The sequence below is a fragment of the Struthio camelus genome, chromosome 16 (genome assembly GCF_040807025.1).
Source record: "Struthio camelus isolate bStrCam1 chromosome 16, bStrCam1.hap1, whole genome shotgun sequence".
Taxonomy (NCBI): domain Eukaryota; kingdom Metazoa; phylum Chordata; class Aves; order Struthioniformes; family Struthionidae; genus Struthio; species Struthio camelus.
The window spans coordinates 10611613-10625237 of record NC_090957.1 but is presented as its reverse complement, the minus strand read 5'-3'; the positions used below and the strand labels follow the sequence as shown (position 1 = coordinate 10625237).

The following is a 13625-nucleotide window of genomic DNA, read 5'->3' as shown; positions in this document are numbered from 1 at the left end:
GACTTCTCCAGTTTAATTTTGTGTAGTCAGTGAGCAATGTATATTCCTTGTGATGTCAATTTGAAGGGGAAAAATGGCCCATTTTCTCCAGGTACTTTGCTCCCTGAGGATGCCAACTTCTGATGTGCGCTTAACTCCAAACACTATGGAAGCTCAAGTGAGATCCTCGCTCTTCATCAGGTCCAGTTCTTTGTTGGCTCATTCTCGTTTTACACATGGGTAAGCCCATTCATTCCAACCCGCTCAGTTGCCTAATTATCGGAAGCCAGAGAGTGCAGGTTTGCTGATAATGTGCAGTAGCTGCTTATACGAGCAACCCATAACTCAAGCGCTTTTTTTTTTTTTTTTAATGTTGAAGGTGAACTCTTGCTACCAGGGAGCTGCTGAGGGTTTTGCCACAAGCTTCAAGAGGGCTAAGACTTCAACTTCTCCATTTAAAAAATCAATACATTTGTTTTGCTTTTTTTTTGTTTGTTTTTCTTTTTATTTTATGATGCTTAAAACTGGCCATGAGTGGGTTCATGGTGAGTGTGCCCCATCCCAACAGGAAAAAAAAATCACATGACAGATTGATAACGCTCAGGCTTTGTATCACTTGGTCTTCAGGTGTGTAAGCCCCAACTTGAAGTCTGCAGATCATCTGCTACTTTAACAGCGTCATTGCTTGCACCGTGGTCAGTGTTGCTTCATGCCACCATTGGGCTCTTCCCAAAGAGCTTTTGCATCAACAGAAGTGGTTCCCAGCTGGGAGTATCTATAGGATGATGCATAGAGGCTTAAAATTTTCATAGGTCTTTTGGTGTCATGAGTGCACCGGGGATGGGATGCGAATTACGCTTTTGAAGCCTCCTGCTCAGAGTTGCCTGACCCTCAAAAGAAATTGGCCATTTGATTAAATCCCTTTGTAAATCTTTGGGACATTGTTTGATCTGGGATTAGATAGATCTATCTTATTTCAGATGGAGATTGAATCCAAAACTGACTCTAAACCTTTGAACTTCCTTAGCTGGCAGTCATCTTCATGGAACTTGCTTTTATGTTTTGACATACTTCTTTCCATATTTATTTTTCCTTTCTATCTGGTTTGCTCAGTGTTTAAAATAAATTAAGCCCCCAACCCTGAGAAATGAGAATGACATTTACTATTAAATGCTGAAGGCAGAAAACGTATCTGTTATATTTCTCAGGAACTGTGCTTCTGCGTTAGGAATGCGTGAAGGGTAAGATAAACCTGAACGTTACCCTCCCTATGAACAGGCTCGTACCAAGTAGTTGTCAAAATAAATGCATTACTCAGCTCCTTGAGGTGCTTACGGGGCTATTTCATTGCACTCTCATTTACCCTCAAAGTGAAACTGCTCCATCTGTCAATAACCATTACTTACATTCCTATTCTTAGCAACAGCCTATAGCAGAGGTAAATATGTTGGCCTAAATCCTGTCCTCGGATATATCCGTGAAACTCCCAATAACTTTAGCCTCCTGAATCTATAGCTTCAACCTCTATTATGGAACCCAGGGTTATGTAAAACTAATTAATAATGAGCAGCTCGATCCAATGCAAAGTTATGACGATTCTTTCCATGTGGTGCGGATTTATTTAGGAAGTGCTCTGAACGTTTTAAGGAGACTAGGACTGGTCACTGAACTGTAGTTGTACTGTAGATTTGAAGGCAGCCGTGGAAAATAACTTTACGTGGACGAGAGGTGCTTTTGACTACGTTCAGAAGCGTAGTTTTGCGTAACGATGCCGTTAATCTCCCACTGCTCTTTTATTCACCTTACTTTTTTGGGGCTACCAAAGCTGACAAGGACTTGTTCTCTGTTCCTGGCTGGCAAGGGAATTACTTTTTAATTCTACTTTGTGACAGCCCATTGAGAGCGGTTTTGTTGGCATATTTGTCCCCAAATGCATTGCTTTGGCTTGCAGCATCTTTGCTATAGGCAGCGATTTGTGGCAAGAAAGGTCTCTCTTGACTTCTGGATCTTGGCTTGAGTATTCAGAGTGGAAAAATAAAAATTTGGTTTCAGTCATGAACAGGGAAGATCTGTTCTAGAGTGGTGCTCACCTGCCTGGCCTCAAGAGCTCATCTTCATATTATCCCTTTTTTTTTTTTAAGTCTGTTTACTGTAAAATGCAGTTTCTTTCCTTTTGTATGTAACAGTCATTAGAAGCAAGTTATAAGCCTGAGGGAAAGGAGGAGTATTTCAGCGTGAGCACTGCATCGGAGAACTGTCTTTTGAGCTTGCTCAATTAATTGTGAGTGCCTTCACTGGGAAGTCGCGTATCTTTATCCAGAAAGGGTGAAAAGGAGTGTGGCTGTTGGGATGGGACATAGCCACACGTGCCTAGGAGAACCCACAAATCTGCCTCAGGTGGGAGGGGTCTGCATCGGTGCATATAAATGCAGACACGTTCTTCTTGTACCAGATGGGGTGGTGGCACAACCTCCTCCAGCTGTATTTTTAGAAAGAAGGTAGTTGTGTCTTTTTGTGTTGAGGTCACTTCTGCCAATGGCTACGTGTTCCTCTCACCTCCATGTACACCCCCCCCCCCCCCACACCTCCTGTGAAGTGGGACCCCGAAACCCCTGTGTCTGGCAGGGTGCCACAGTCCAGATGTGAGCAGCAGCTGAATGCTGAGCATCCAAGGAATGCACTTGGGAGTCCATTGAATTAAATGGAGATGCTGATTTCCCTATTTTTAGACATAGAGTAGGGTATAAAATTCTGCCTAAGTCTCATTTTGGGTACCAAGATCCAGATCTGACCTGAATGAGGGAGTGGAGAATTGAACTCTGATCCTTAAACTCCAGGTAAGCACTTCAGCCCAGGGCATGGCTTGTTGTTGCGTTCAGTTCATCTACGAGTTGTGTGAGGCAAAGATGAAAAGCTTATTTACCTGTGATTTTTATGCTCGGTGGAGAGGAATAATATGACTGAAAGTAATTCCCTTTGGCGTCCTTGAGGAAAAATATATTCACATTAGAAAAAGAAAAGTAAATAACATGTTCCTGTTAAGTGCCTGTTAGTTATACATATTACATCTAAAAGTAATTATCATTTAATTAGCAGTCTAGCAATAATGTAAGGCGATGAAGTTGCAGTTGCATTGCATTCATTACCAATAGCAAGTGAATGGATATATTCCTAACAAAATCATCCCAAGAGGGGCGTTTTGGACGAACCCTTTGGCTAGAGCAAGGCAGCACAGCTGAGCCGAACCCGCCGGTGGCTATGGGGCTACGGTGAGTTGAATGGCAGTCTTGGGTGGCGCCAAAATTTGCCCATTTGCCAGTTGCAGATTTGCCATAATTGCTGTTTACTTTGTTCATGGTGAATTATGTCGTCCCCTTTGAAAACTGGTGGGATTAGGATTAGGATCAGATGGAATGAGCATGTGCATTCACACGCAAACGGGCTTCTGTCTCGGGTATTTCTGATGATAAACATTTGCTCTTTTTTTCCCCCCCTTCTCCTGCGCCCAACATTTTGTTATATTAAGTCAGGGTGAGAAGTGCCAAAAGATCATTTAGAAAGGAACATTGGAGGAAATAAAGTACAAGGAATCTTCCATAGAGCGGGATGTGTGCACCTTTCCCAGGGTCCAGCTGCCCTAGTGCCTCTGGGATTTTTGAAGCAATCCAAAGGCAAATCCTTACGTCCAGGGCTATCTAAAAATGGTGTTTCCTTGAGGACCTGGAAACCAGCTTGGAGGTGTTTGCTGACTAGCTCTTTGTATTAAATCCAAGTACCTGGGAGGACTGGTGAAGGTGCCTCCTCTTCTGTTTTGAACTGCCTGGTGAGGTGAATTCCGGTCATTGCCAATTATCAGAAACGAGGTTTTAACCTCATTTTTTAAGCTCCCTGAAGTTCTTTATCTCTAACTTGGAATAAATGGGCCTAATTCACATATACAAACACTATCCTTTCAATGAAAAGCTTTTGTGAGATTTCAGTCCCCTGAGTCAACTGCTTATGAGGACCCTTCCTGCTTGCATGGAAGAGGTGACTGATGATCGCCTCTTGTCGATAGCAGTAAAAGGCTGTGACCTTCTGTCGATTAACCTTTAAAGGCATGTGCTTGCCTCCTGTTACATAGCACATGGCATGTAACAGCAGCTTTCCTGTGTACAGCATATTGATGCACAGCTTGTGGAAAAGACTGTGATTTACTCTCACCTCCCAACTTGCATTAAAACTTGAAGCTGCTTTTTTGGCTAGAAGTTTATGTCTGGCTAATTAACATATTTTAACTAACAGGATGTAAGAAAACCTCTATTTTCTTAGTGCAGACAAGGCTTTGTGGCTTAGCTCCTGGGCTGGATGGCAAGGTGTGGTTTGGCTGGGTGTTTTTTGTGCAAGTAAAACTTAAGAGTGATTTCCAGATCTGTTTTGAGTGTAAGATCTTTAGGGGACCAGTGGTATAGGAAAAATAAAAATAGGTTAACTAAATACTGTGCCTTTCTGACTTTTTATCCATGTTAGTCAGTGTTCCTGTTTCGATTCTGTCCTGCTGTGCAATTTTCCAGACAAGGAAAGTATTTTTCTTCCATTTTTGACATATTTCTCAGCAGCTTCCAATATGAGCTGCTACATGTGTTAAAATGATGATCTTTTTATCTCAGTGTCCAACTCTGAGACTTCTCTGTGACCTCTCCTGTATGACTGTCCCTAATAAGTCATTATCTGTGAGTGTTGTAGAGTTTCTCCCAATTCTGCCTTTGGGAGAATGTGGGAGACTGTTAAGGGTCAAAATCACCCTGGCATAATGATGTTTTCAAATGTGCAGTCGTGCTGTGATGGCTTGTGGGAAGGAGCCTCTGTCCCTCTGTGCTCTAAGGCAGGCTCCTAGCACCAAGAGGAGAAGACTGGGTTTCATTTATCTGTCTCTGTGCTACCTCCAGGAGTAGCTCTGGAATTGCTATCAAATTAGCTAACATGAAGAACTACATTTAAAGTTTATCCCAAGGGAGAATCCTGTAATTGCAACAGTTTCCTCAAAACCGTTCCTGAACAGCGACCGAGTCCCGTTTGGAGGGTAATTATCAAATTGACCTTCTCCAAGATGATGACTTCAGTGCAAATCTGCTACCGCTTGTATTCCCAGTTATCATTTTTAGCTCCACAACCAAGCGCTTCAAATGCTGCGTTGCAACACTGCTCTGCTGTATAAATGGGAAGCGCAGGACTGAGACTGTTGGAGTTGGTGCCTTGCCCAGTGAGTGTGGCTGCAGTTGGGGACACAGTGGTGGACAACCCCAAATTTTTAGGTGACTGTTAATGATGACATGTTTTATTCCTAGTCATAAAATAACCAACCCATACTAGTTATAGTAACTTATTCAGAGTACCCCATGCTGCATGAAGATACCCTAAGTTAGCTTGGGAGAGCTGGTGCGTTTGCATGATATGACATGGTGCTTCGCAGTAGTGGTAGCCTTCATCTCCATGGTTGGCCAGCTTGGCTGGTGTGGCAGTGTGTCCTGGCCGCTTTAAGCAGTTAGTGCTGCTCTACCATAGCTACTTCCCTTGCTGAAACAAGCTTGATTGACCCCAGCTCCAAGGGGCTTGGGTAGTGGTTCTCCCATTAGCTCCCTGTATGTGATCTCAACCCTCCAAGTCCCAGGTGGGGCAGTGGCCGTGGGGCACTGAGCACTCATGGGCCGAAGCATGGCTTGGAGTTGCAGGGGTGTTTATGTGTATGAATTCTCCTGACCCTGAGCAGGTCTCTCTGCCATATTATGGCTGTAGGTCTGGAAGGCTTTCTTGAGGTTGGAGCTGTTCTGCTGGTATCCCTACAAGACCACTGTGGGAGGTCGTAAGGGTGGTTTAGTCCATGTGGCACGTGGCCTAAGTATCTTCTATTTCTGAGTGGCTGCTGAAATGTGGAAAGCATAGGGGCACACAGGTTAAAGCTCTCCCTGGACTTCTCCAACCTGGCATACCATACTGGTGTGCAGGCCTTTGCCTCTCCCGATATGAGAGGTAAGATTTTCTAAAGAATAAAGGGCCCTTAATCAAGTTCTGAAATGCTTTGAGGCACAGTAAGGTGTTTCTCCTCCTTCCCAGAACGTGCTCAGCAGAGGTTGAGAGCGCAAGGAGCGGGGTCCTTTAGGTGGGCTTCAACTTCATCATTGGCCATTAGCCTTCATCCCTGCAGAAAGAAAGGCCAGATCCAAAGAATGGGGGATCTTTGAGGGGATTCACTGTCACGTATGGCCATCCCACCTCCCTAGATCTGGGATGCACTTTTGGGGTTTTAGCGCTGGTAGCAGGGTTTGGGTGTATTTGCATGGGTGAGGAGGCCAGACTAGAGAGTAGCTAGCTTTGTCTGGGGTCCTTCAGTCGAAGGCACTGGGAGGAGCATGGGTTACCCCTCACCCAACTGCTACCGCAGACCCTGCCAAGCAGGGACCCATAATGCGAGGAGCTGATGTGTGCAGCTGAGGTACCCGCCTTAGTTGGGAGGATGCAACAACTCCTGTCTTTAGCCAAGAGGGACTGCTTACGGCTCCCGAGGAGGGCAGAAGAAGAAATAAAGAGGCTCCAAAGTACTGTACTTAGGAAGTCCCCTCACATAGAGCCGCGGTGGAGAAAGATCGCCGCAAACAGGATGCAAAACCTTCAGTCCAAAGCTTCCTGAGCTCTGGACATGATAGAATGGGTCATCTTCACTCCTGCAAAACCTTATTAGACACAGCCACTCACAAGCAGAACTTAGTGGCAAAATCCAGCAAACATGCCAATTCGGTGACTCAGAGCAGAGCTCTGCATTTGTGCTGGGTTGCTTTATTTTAACAGCCCTTTGCTTCCAGACTAGGCTGTGCTCCCCCACTTAAAAACAAGGAGGGGAAAGAAATCTAGGAGGCCAAACAGAAGTGCTGTTGAGGTGAGGGGGAAGTGAGTAAAAATTGAGGCCTGATAAGTGTTTGCATCCGTTCTTTAGAAGAATTAAGAATAGTATAAAAGAAAAAAGGTGAGGGTCTCATGACACATATCATGAGTGTGGTCTGCATTTGATACTGTTGTTGAGGTGGCGTTCTCCCACGCTACGCCATCTCCTATGTCAAGGCACTGCTTGTTGAAATCGGGAATCACTGGTAGGCAAAAGTGTCAGAAAGTGCTCCCGTGAAGCTACCAAACTTTTAAAGGAAAGGAACGGCACCTCTGCTGACGTTTGCTGTCCTAGCAGCACTGACCTCAGCCGTGATTTACAGCCGGGACTTTATTAATTCAGATGACCAAACATGTAGAGTTGGGGACTGTTGCACCCTGCGTGTGAGCGTTTTGATAGCCTAGAATAGCAAGAATGTCCATGCTAAAACCCTTCCTAAAAGCACCTAAGAAAATGGTAGCATGCCGGTAAACTACTCAGGCATCCTGTGATTTCAAATGCTGGGAGTACCTTATTTTTTTGTAAAATACACAAAGAAGGAAAACGTTTTTAGGCAATGACCTTGGCAGCAGCTCTTATCCTGGAGGGGAAATTTTACAGTTGAGTTAAACTCCTGAAGCTTGGAAGTGGAAATCTGCTCTAGACTCGCAGGCTGTATCTTAACGCACCTGGGCACAATAAGGCAATGGAGACGGCTTTCATTGCTCCTGACGGCCTAAAGCAAGGCTAGAAACGGCACGTTTTGTGTGCGATCTGCAGTTATAAGATTATTAACTACTAAGGCTTTTCTCATCATAGAGGACTTAAATTTGGGGGTCTGGCATATATATAACGTTATTGGTAGTTAATTCAGCAGCTTGGTTCCAGAAGTCGCTAAAGTGATTTGTACAGGCTCGTTCTTGAGACCAGCGAGGTATTACACTCATTTGATGGATGAGGAAACAGAGGTACAAAGCAGTTAAATGCTTTACCTGAGGTCCCAGAGCGAGTCTGTTCTTGATGTGGAAATAGGAACAGACATACAACAGCGACAAAGTCACACGTGTTTCTAGCAAGGTCACGTACGTGAGTAGAAATAACAGATATTTTCAAAAATATATGGCTTGCCCGGCTGCTGTGTCATTAAAAGTTTAAGTCGTATTAATCTCCAGTAAATTCAGGAAAGACTTTCAATCTAGCATCCCTTTTATGTGGCATCTCTTATTTTTAATTTGTTTCACAGATTCTGTTGTACTTAGCAACGACAGGGAAATAAACCCATTTGAAACAGACAATTAAACACGGTCACTGGGGCAAGGAAGCTGGAATTTTTCAAGGAACAGCTATTGCAGATGCCATCCGGGGGATAATATTAAGCAAGGTACTCTGCCATGGGCTAAAATGCCTTTCCCACTCTGCACGTTTTGTTGCTTTCTCAGGAAAGAAATCCAACCTTTATCTGCCCAAGCCATTATGCAGTCAGTGAAGGGAAGCTGAGAGCCTCTGCATGGAGATGCTCCTCTGTAGGAGGTAGCAACAATATAATTTCTCCTTCGGTGATGCACTCCTGTGACGTTATTTGGGGACTGTTGCGATCAGCATCTCGCCCTCACTCTTGCGTGCCCTCGTTCAGCGGCCTCCCGCGGCTGCCCTGGCACTGAAACGCTCTCCCGTTACTGGAAACTTCTTGAATTAACGATCTGAAGTTCAGTTTTAAATTAAGCCAGCCTGGGCTCTGTAGCACACGTCCAGGCTGCGTGCGTCTTGCGCGTTTGCTTTTGGGACGATCTGGGCCGGGGGTAGCGGGGCTGAGCGGGAGGGATGGTCGGCGCGGAGCTGGGAAGAGGACGGATGCGGACAGCCCCTTGCAGCGACGTGCGGGGCAGGGCCAGGGTTGCCTCAAGCCCTTGGCTGGTTCTACCTGACCCCGCTGGGTTCAGGTTTCCCCCGTCCAAAGGGTTACCTTGTTCTGGCGTAATCTCTCCGCAGGAGTTTTCTCGGGAAAGCGGTGCATCTTGGCGTTCGCATTTAACAGAAGAAAGGGGATCCCTTCCACCTTGAGGCTCGGGCTAAATCTGTGCTGTCACAGCCTTGTCACTCGGTTGCCCCAGACTCATGGGTCAGGCTCTGGAGGGCATTTCCTAAGGGTGGGGATAATTATGGAGGCAACTGCAATCGAAGAGTTGGCTCATTGCTTTAAAATACCCAGCATGCGATCCTGAAAGGGGTCTGAGCACGCAACATCTGAGCGCGTGGGGTCTCAGCCCCACGTCCCCGCTGTGGGGCCTTCGTGAGGCAGAGGAGTGAGTGCCTGTGCCCCTGGCTGTCCAGCTCGTTTGCAGCAGGTCCATAATTTCGTCTGTGACCAAAAGAAAATTAGGTGCTTTTCATAAAGAATCTGTCTTGAGCGGCCAGAAGAGCCCATATGTAGGTGCAGAGCAGGCCAGGAGGGCTCCCGAGCATGGATTACCGCTAACCGTTGCCTGAAGTGCTGGTAAATACGCTGGCTTTTTGAAGTGATTAAAAACAGGGCTGAAAGCACGTGGAAACCTTGGCCAAGACCGCCCTGTGAAAATAAATAAAGACAGTGTTCTCCTTAACCCTGCGGTAGTTAGAGAAGTAATCGATAGGCTGCCATTTGAAGCATGAATTTAACCAAATTTGATCATTTACCTGAAATGATGAGCCTGTAAATGCGTATGTATATGTATTATGAGTCTGATTTTTCGCTCTGCTAAGCCAGATGTGAACCCTGGGTGGTGAGTGGGAGGTGTAGTTGTAAATCCAGTGCAAGCTTGGACGTGAGAGCTGAGTTGGTACTTATCCACGCGGTCTGAATCTGTGCCTCGGTTGGTAAATTTAGGCCAAAAAGTTCATGAGGAGATGTATGTGTATGTGAGTCTCTGGGTGTTTCCTGCTGATATACTGGTTCCAGTCAGTGATTTCCAGCTACGATCCAGAGGTGCAGACAGGTAGCAAAAGGAGGCAAATAGTGCGTGTTTTTGACAGTCCTGAAATCTCAAAACAGAAAATCAAATGTTTGAGTTTGGTACGTTCAATTAGGAATGGCAAGTTTGGAAGAGGGACAAATAACGTCTTTCTAGATGGATAGAAGACTTTCCCAGGTAAATAGTGATGCTACGTCTGCTAAAGCTGTGGCACCGCGCTGCTGAAAGTAGAGCAGCTCCGAGACTAAAGTATATTAAGAACAACAGCACTTTAATGGAAACTGGACACCCCAGCAATTCTTAAAATATATTCATAGTCTTCCTGTTCTCAGTGGTATGACCGCTAATTATTTTTTTAATATCTTTTTTCTACACATTTTATAACTTGTGCTTTAGTATAGAATTGGAAGCAAAATCCAATTGTGTAGAAAAATTAATTTCCTTGAATTGAAGAGGCAATCTACTTGAGACTTTTTAATCATTTGATGGTAACTGTGTGCTAAAGGAAAGAAGACCATTAAAGTAACTTAATAGACGAGGATAAACGTTTCTCCCTGTATCTTCTTCATTTTTATTTAGAGATTCATACTGAGGATGGTTCATAAAAGCTGCACTTCTTGACCTTTTGTCACTTATTTCACTTGGCTTCTCTATACAATAATGACAAGGAACTAACAAGCAGTGGAATTCTGGGTGCAAAACCAATAATTCTGCTAAATATCTCTGTCCATCCTTTCTGCCAAATTCTGCTTTTCCTTTCTCATTAAAGAAAAAAATAGCTGTTGGGACAAAGAACAAGGCACGGAGCTGAAGTGAGCTGTGCGCTGTTTAAAAACAAACTGTGTTAATGATTTTAATTAAGGGGCAAGGAAACAAGAGGCTTTATCAGTTCTTTGTCTCCAGGCTGTTCTTTCATTCTGGACGGGCTATCTATTATTGTAAATGTCCACCTTTTTGAAGGATTTACTACAAAATCCAATGGTGTTTTTGTTTAAAGTGTTGAGCACCACGTGAGTCCTCGTTTATTTAATATGGAGCCATTGTTACAAAGAAGAATGTAACACTTAATTTGTATTGCTTGAGGGACCTCAGTTCCGCTCAGGAACACTACTTTGCATGCGTAATGGTATCGTTTGCTGAAAACAGAACGTGCAGCAAAATAGAAAAGAGGAAAATCTGAAGGTGAAGTTGCAAAATCCCCGTCAGGCTGTTTCCATGAGAATTTTGGAAAGGATCAGTGAATCGGTGTTGTATAAAGAGAACACATTGCAAAATCACGATGAAAAATGCTCTCTCGGCTGGCGGGCTGGGGGAGAAGTGGCCACTTTGGGGAGCTGCTTTGTCACGTTCCTTTTTTTTTTTTTTTTTTTTTAAGAATTGTGTGTTAAGAAGCCAATAGTGCCGTGGCCAACTCTTGGAACCGGTGGCCGCTCTTTGAATCGAGTTTCCAAGGACTGATATCAGAGAAAAATCCAGGAGAAATAAGCACTGTTGAACGCCTCACTCCTGAATGAGCAAAGCATGCTATCGCCATGCGTTGCAAGGACATTAATGGCAGCAAAAAGGTTGTATTTTTATTGTGAAATCTCTCTGTGGTGAGTCTTAAGAGTGAGTGTGGGGAACTCCTTCCTCGCTGATGTCAGGCTCCTGCGTGGTGCTGACCCTGGGCCTGGCGCAAGGCTCCCTGGCACTGGTGCTGAGGCGCTTCCAGGTCAGTGACCCCGGCCTCTCTGGTGGCAAGTTTCCAGTGACCCAGCTTGTTCAGCCCGAAATGCAGTTTTAGTTGATTGAAGCTTTCACCTGGAAATTTTTCTAGCTTTAGCTGTTCTCTGGGTGCCTTTAGCAGATGTACAGATTTTGGTTAGGGAAGCCAAAGGTTGCTGTGCTCCTACGCGTCTCTTTCCCCATGGAGGAAATGAACTGGGTTTTTCATATTCCGTGTTAAAAACAAAGCCGCTTATCCTTTTGTTTAACTCCATGCAATAATCTATGATAATGGAGCTATTAGGTTTGGCGTCTCTAACATGGCTGTCATTTCACAAGGGATTGTTTCTGCTAATGGCAGTTAACTTGCTACAAATAAACCAATAGAATTGAAATCTTAAGTACTAGAGTGGCAGCAATTCATGCAACAGTATAATGCTTGTTGGAATGAAGGCCGGGCTGGCTGACAGGGAAAAAAGTCTATTGAAGAAAAAATTCTGATGGATTCTAATTCTGACTAATTTAGTACGGCAGCAGCGTTCAGCTGCTCTAAGAGTCTATTAAAAGTATTAAAATGTCTATAAATAATAATACTTAAGTGGATGGAACTCTTCATCCAAGGAACTCAAGTGCTTCTCAGGGATTAATTTGGTCCCCTGTCATCAGAGCCAAGTTGCAAGGCGGTTGCCATGGGTTGTCTCATTTGAATGCTGAGGCTGCTCAGCGTGAGTTGGGGTGCTCCTCGGGTAGATATGGGTGCTTTACTCTGCACCCAACCTGTGCAGGCTCACAGCAGAGCTTGCTCAAGAAGTCATATTTGCTTGGTCTAAGAGCGCATCTACAATGCAGTATACTTGATCCTGTTACTTTGTTTCTACCTCAAGAGCAGATTCTCTCTGGAAAACATGCGTTTCTGGGGAAATGGAAGGAGATTGCCAGATATGTGGGCTAGGATACATGCTAAGCTCTGAAAGCTTTGAGCTGCAGAGGTGAGGGCTGTCCCAGTCATGCAAGCGAGAACTTCTCTCTGCTCGGTGCAACATCACTTCGCTTGGTCGAGGTGGGCAGAAGGGATCTGAAAAGAGCAGGCTATGGCAGTGCTTTATATATGGCTTTATGCCCAATGGGATTAGGTGTAAAACGCATACGATTTCTTTCCTGCTGATCCCTGTAAGTGGATCCTTGGTTTTTTTCTTTATCCGTTACAGCACAGAGCCAAATGAAAGTACATCCAAAGGAAAGGCAAGAATGGTATTCTGTTTTACCACAGAAAGTATCCCGACGGCTAAACTTCCCACTCGCTGTAGCCACAACAGATTAGTATACCCCAAAGCAGCAAGATCATAATGATAGAGTTGTGTCAAGTGCCCATGCTCTGTGGCACAGCGTGACTTTGTGGAGAGGGTGGCAAGTGTTTAACCACTCAAAAAAAAAACAAAAAAAACAAAAAAAACAAAAAGAACCCCCCACACCAGACGTGTTCTCAGCTTATGTGAATCAGAACAGCATCCTTTGCTCGGGAGATCTGGTCCAGCCTTCCCGAATGATGGATTTAGTTGTTTCGTGGTAACAAGGGATGGCTGGTGCATGTGCGTATGAGAACTGGGGTGGTTAGTAAACAAAACCATTTAAAACATCCTTGGAATTGCATAGTTATCATAAGTTAACCCTTGACATTGTGTTTTTTGCTCAGTTTTTCTGCTATTTTTGCGATGTTGTTATTGGTAGTTTTCCTCTGTTGTTTTCCCTGACCAGACACTTTGTGCTTGGCTGCTCTTCTGGAGGTGGAGACGAATAGGACTGTTAGCTGGCGGGCAGGAGGTCCCACGGGATGTAGGAGCGTGAACTTTATCACACGCTAACCCGAAGCAACATTGATAGTGGTGCAACAGGGCAAATAACGCAGCAGATGTTTCTGCAGACAGTTGTCTTGAGTTTTTAGAGGATTTGCTTCAGCCTCGTCGTTGCTGCTAGTTAGTAGGGGCTCTTTCCTAACATACTGTAAAGATCGCAATCAGAAAGCCTATTTCACAAGGCATTGTAATTGCCCTGAAATCTACTCTATTGTTAGAGCTAGAAGAAAGTAATAGAAAGGA

At 44.6% G+C, this 13625-nt stretch overlaps 1 protein-coding gene across 1 annotated transcript in view; it reads left to right on the top strand.

The window, feature by feature from the left end:
- GALNT17 (polypeptide N-acetylgalactosaminyltransferase 17) overlaps positions 1-13625 on the top strand; it is a 223771-nt gene that overhangs the window by 127564 nt on the left and 82582 nt on the right. The window lies entirely within an intron of this gene.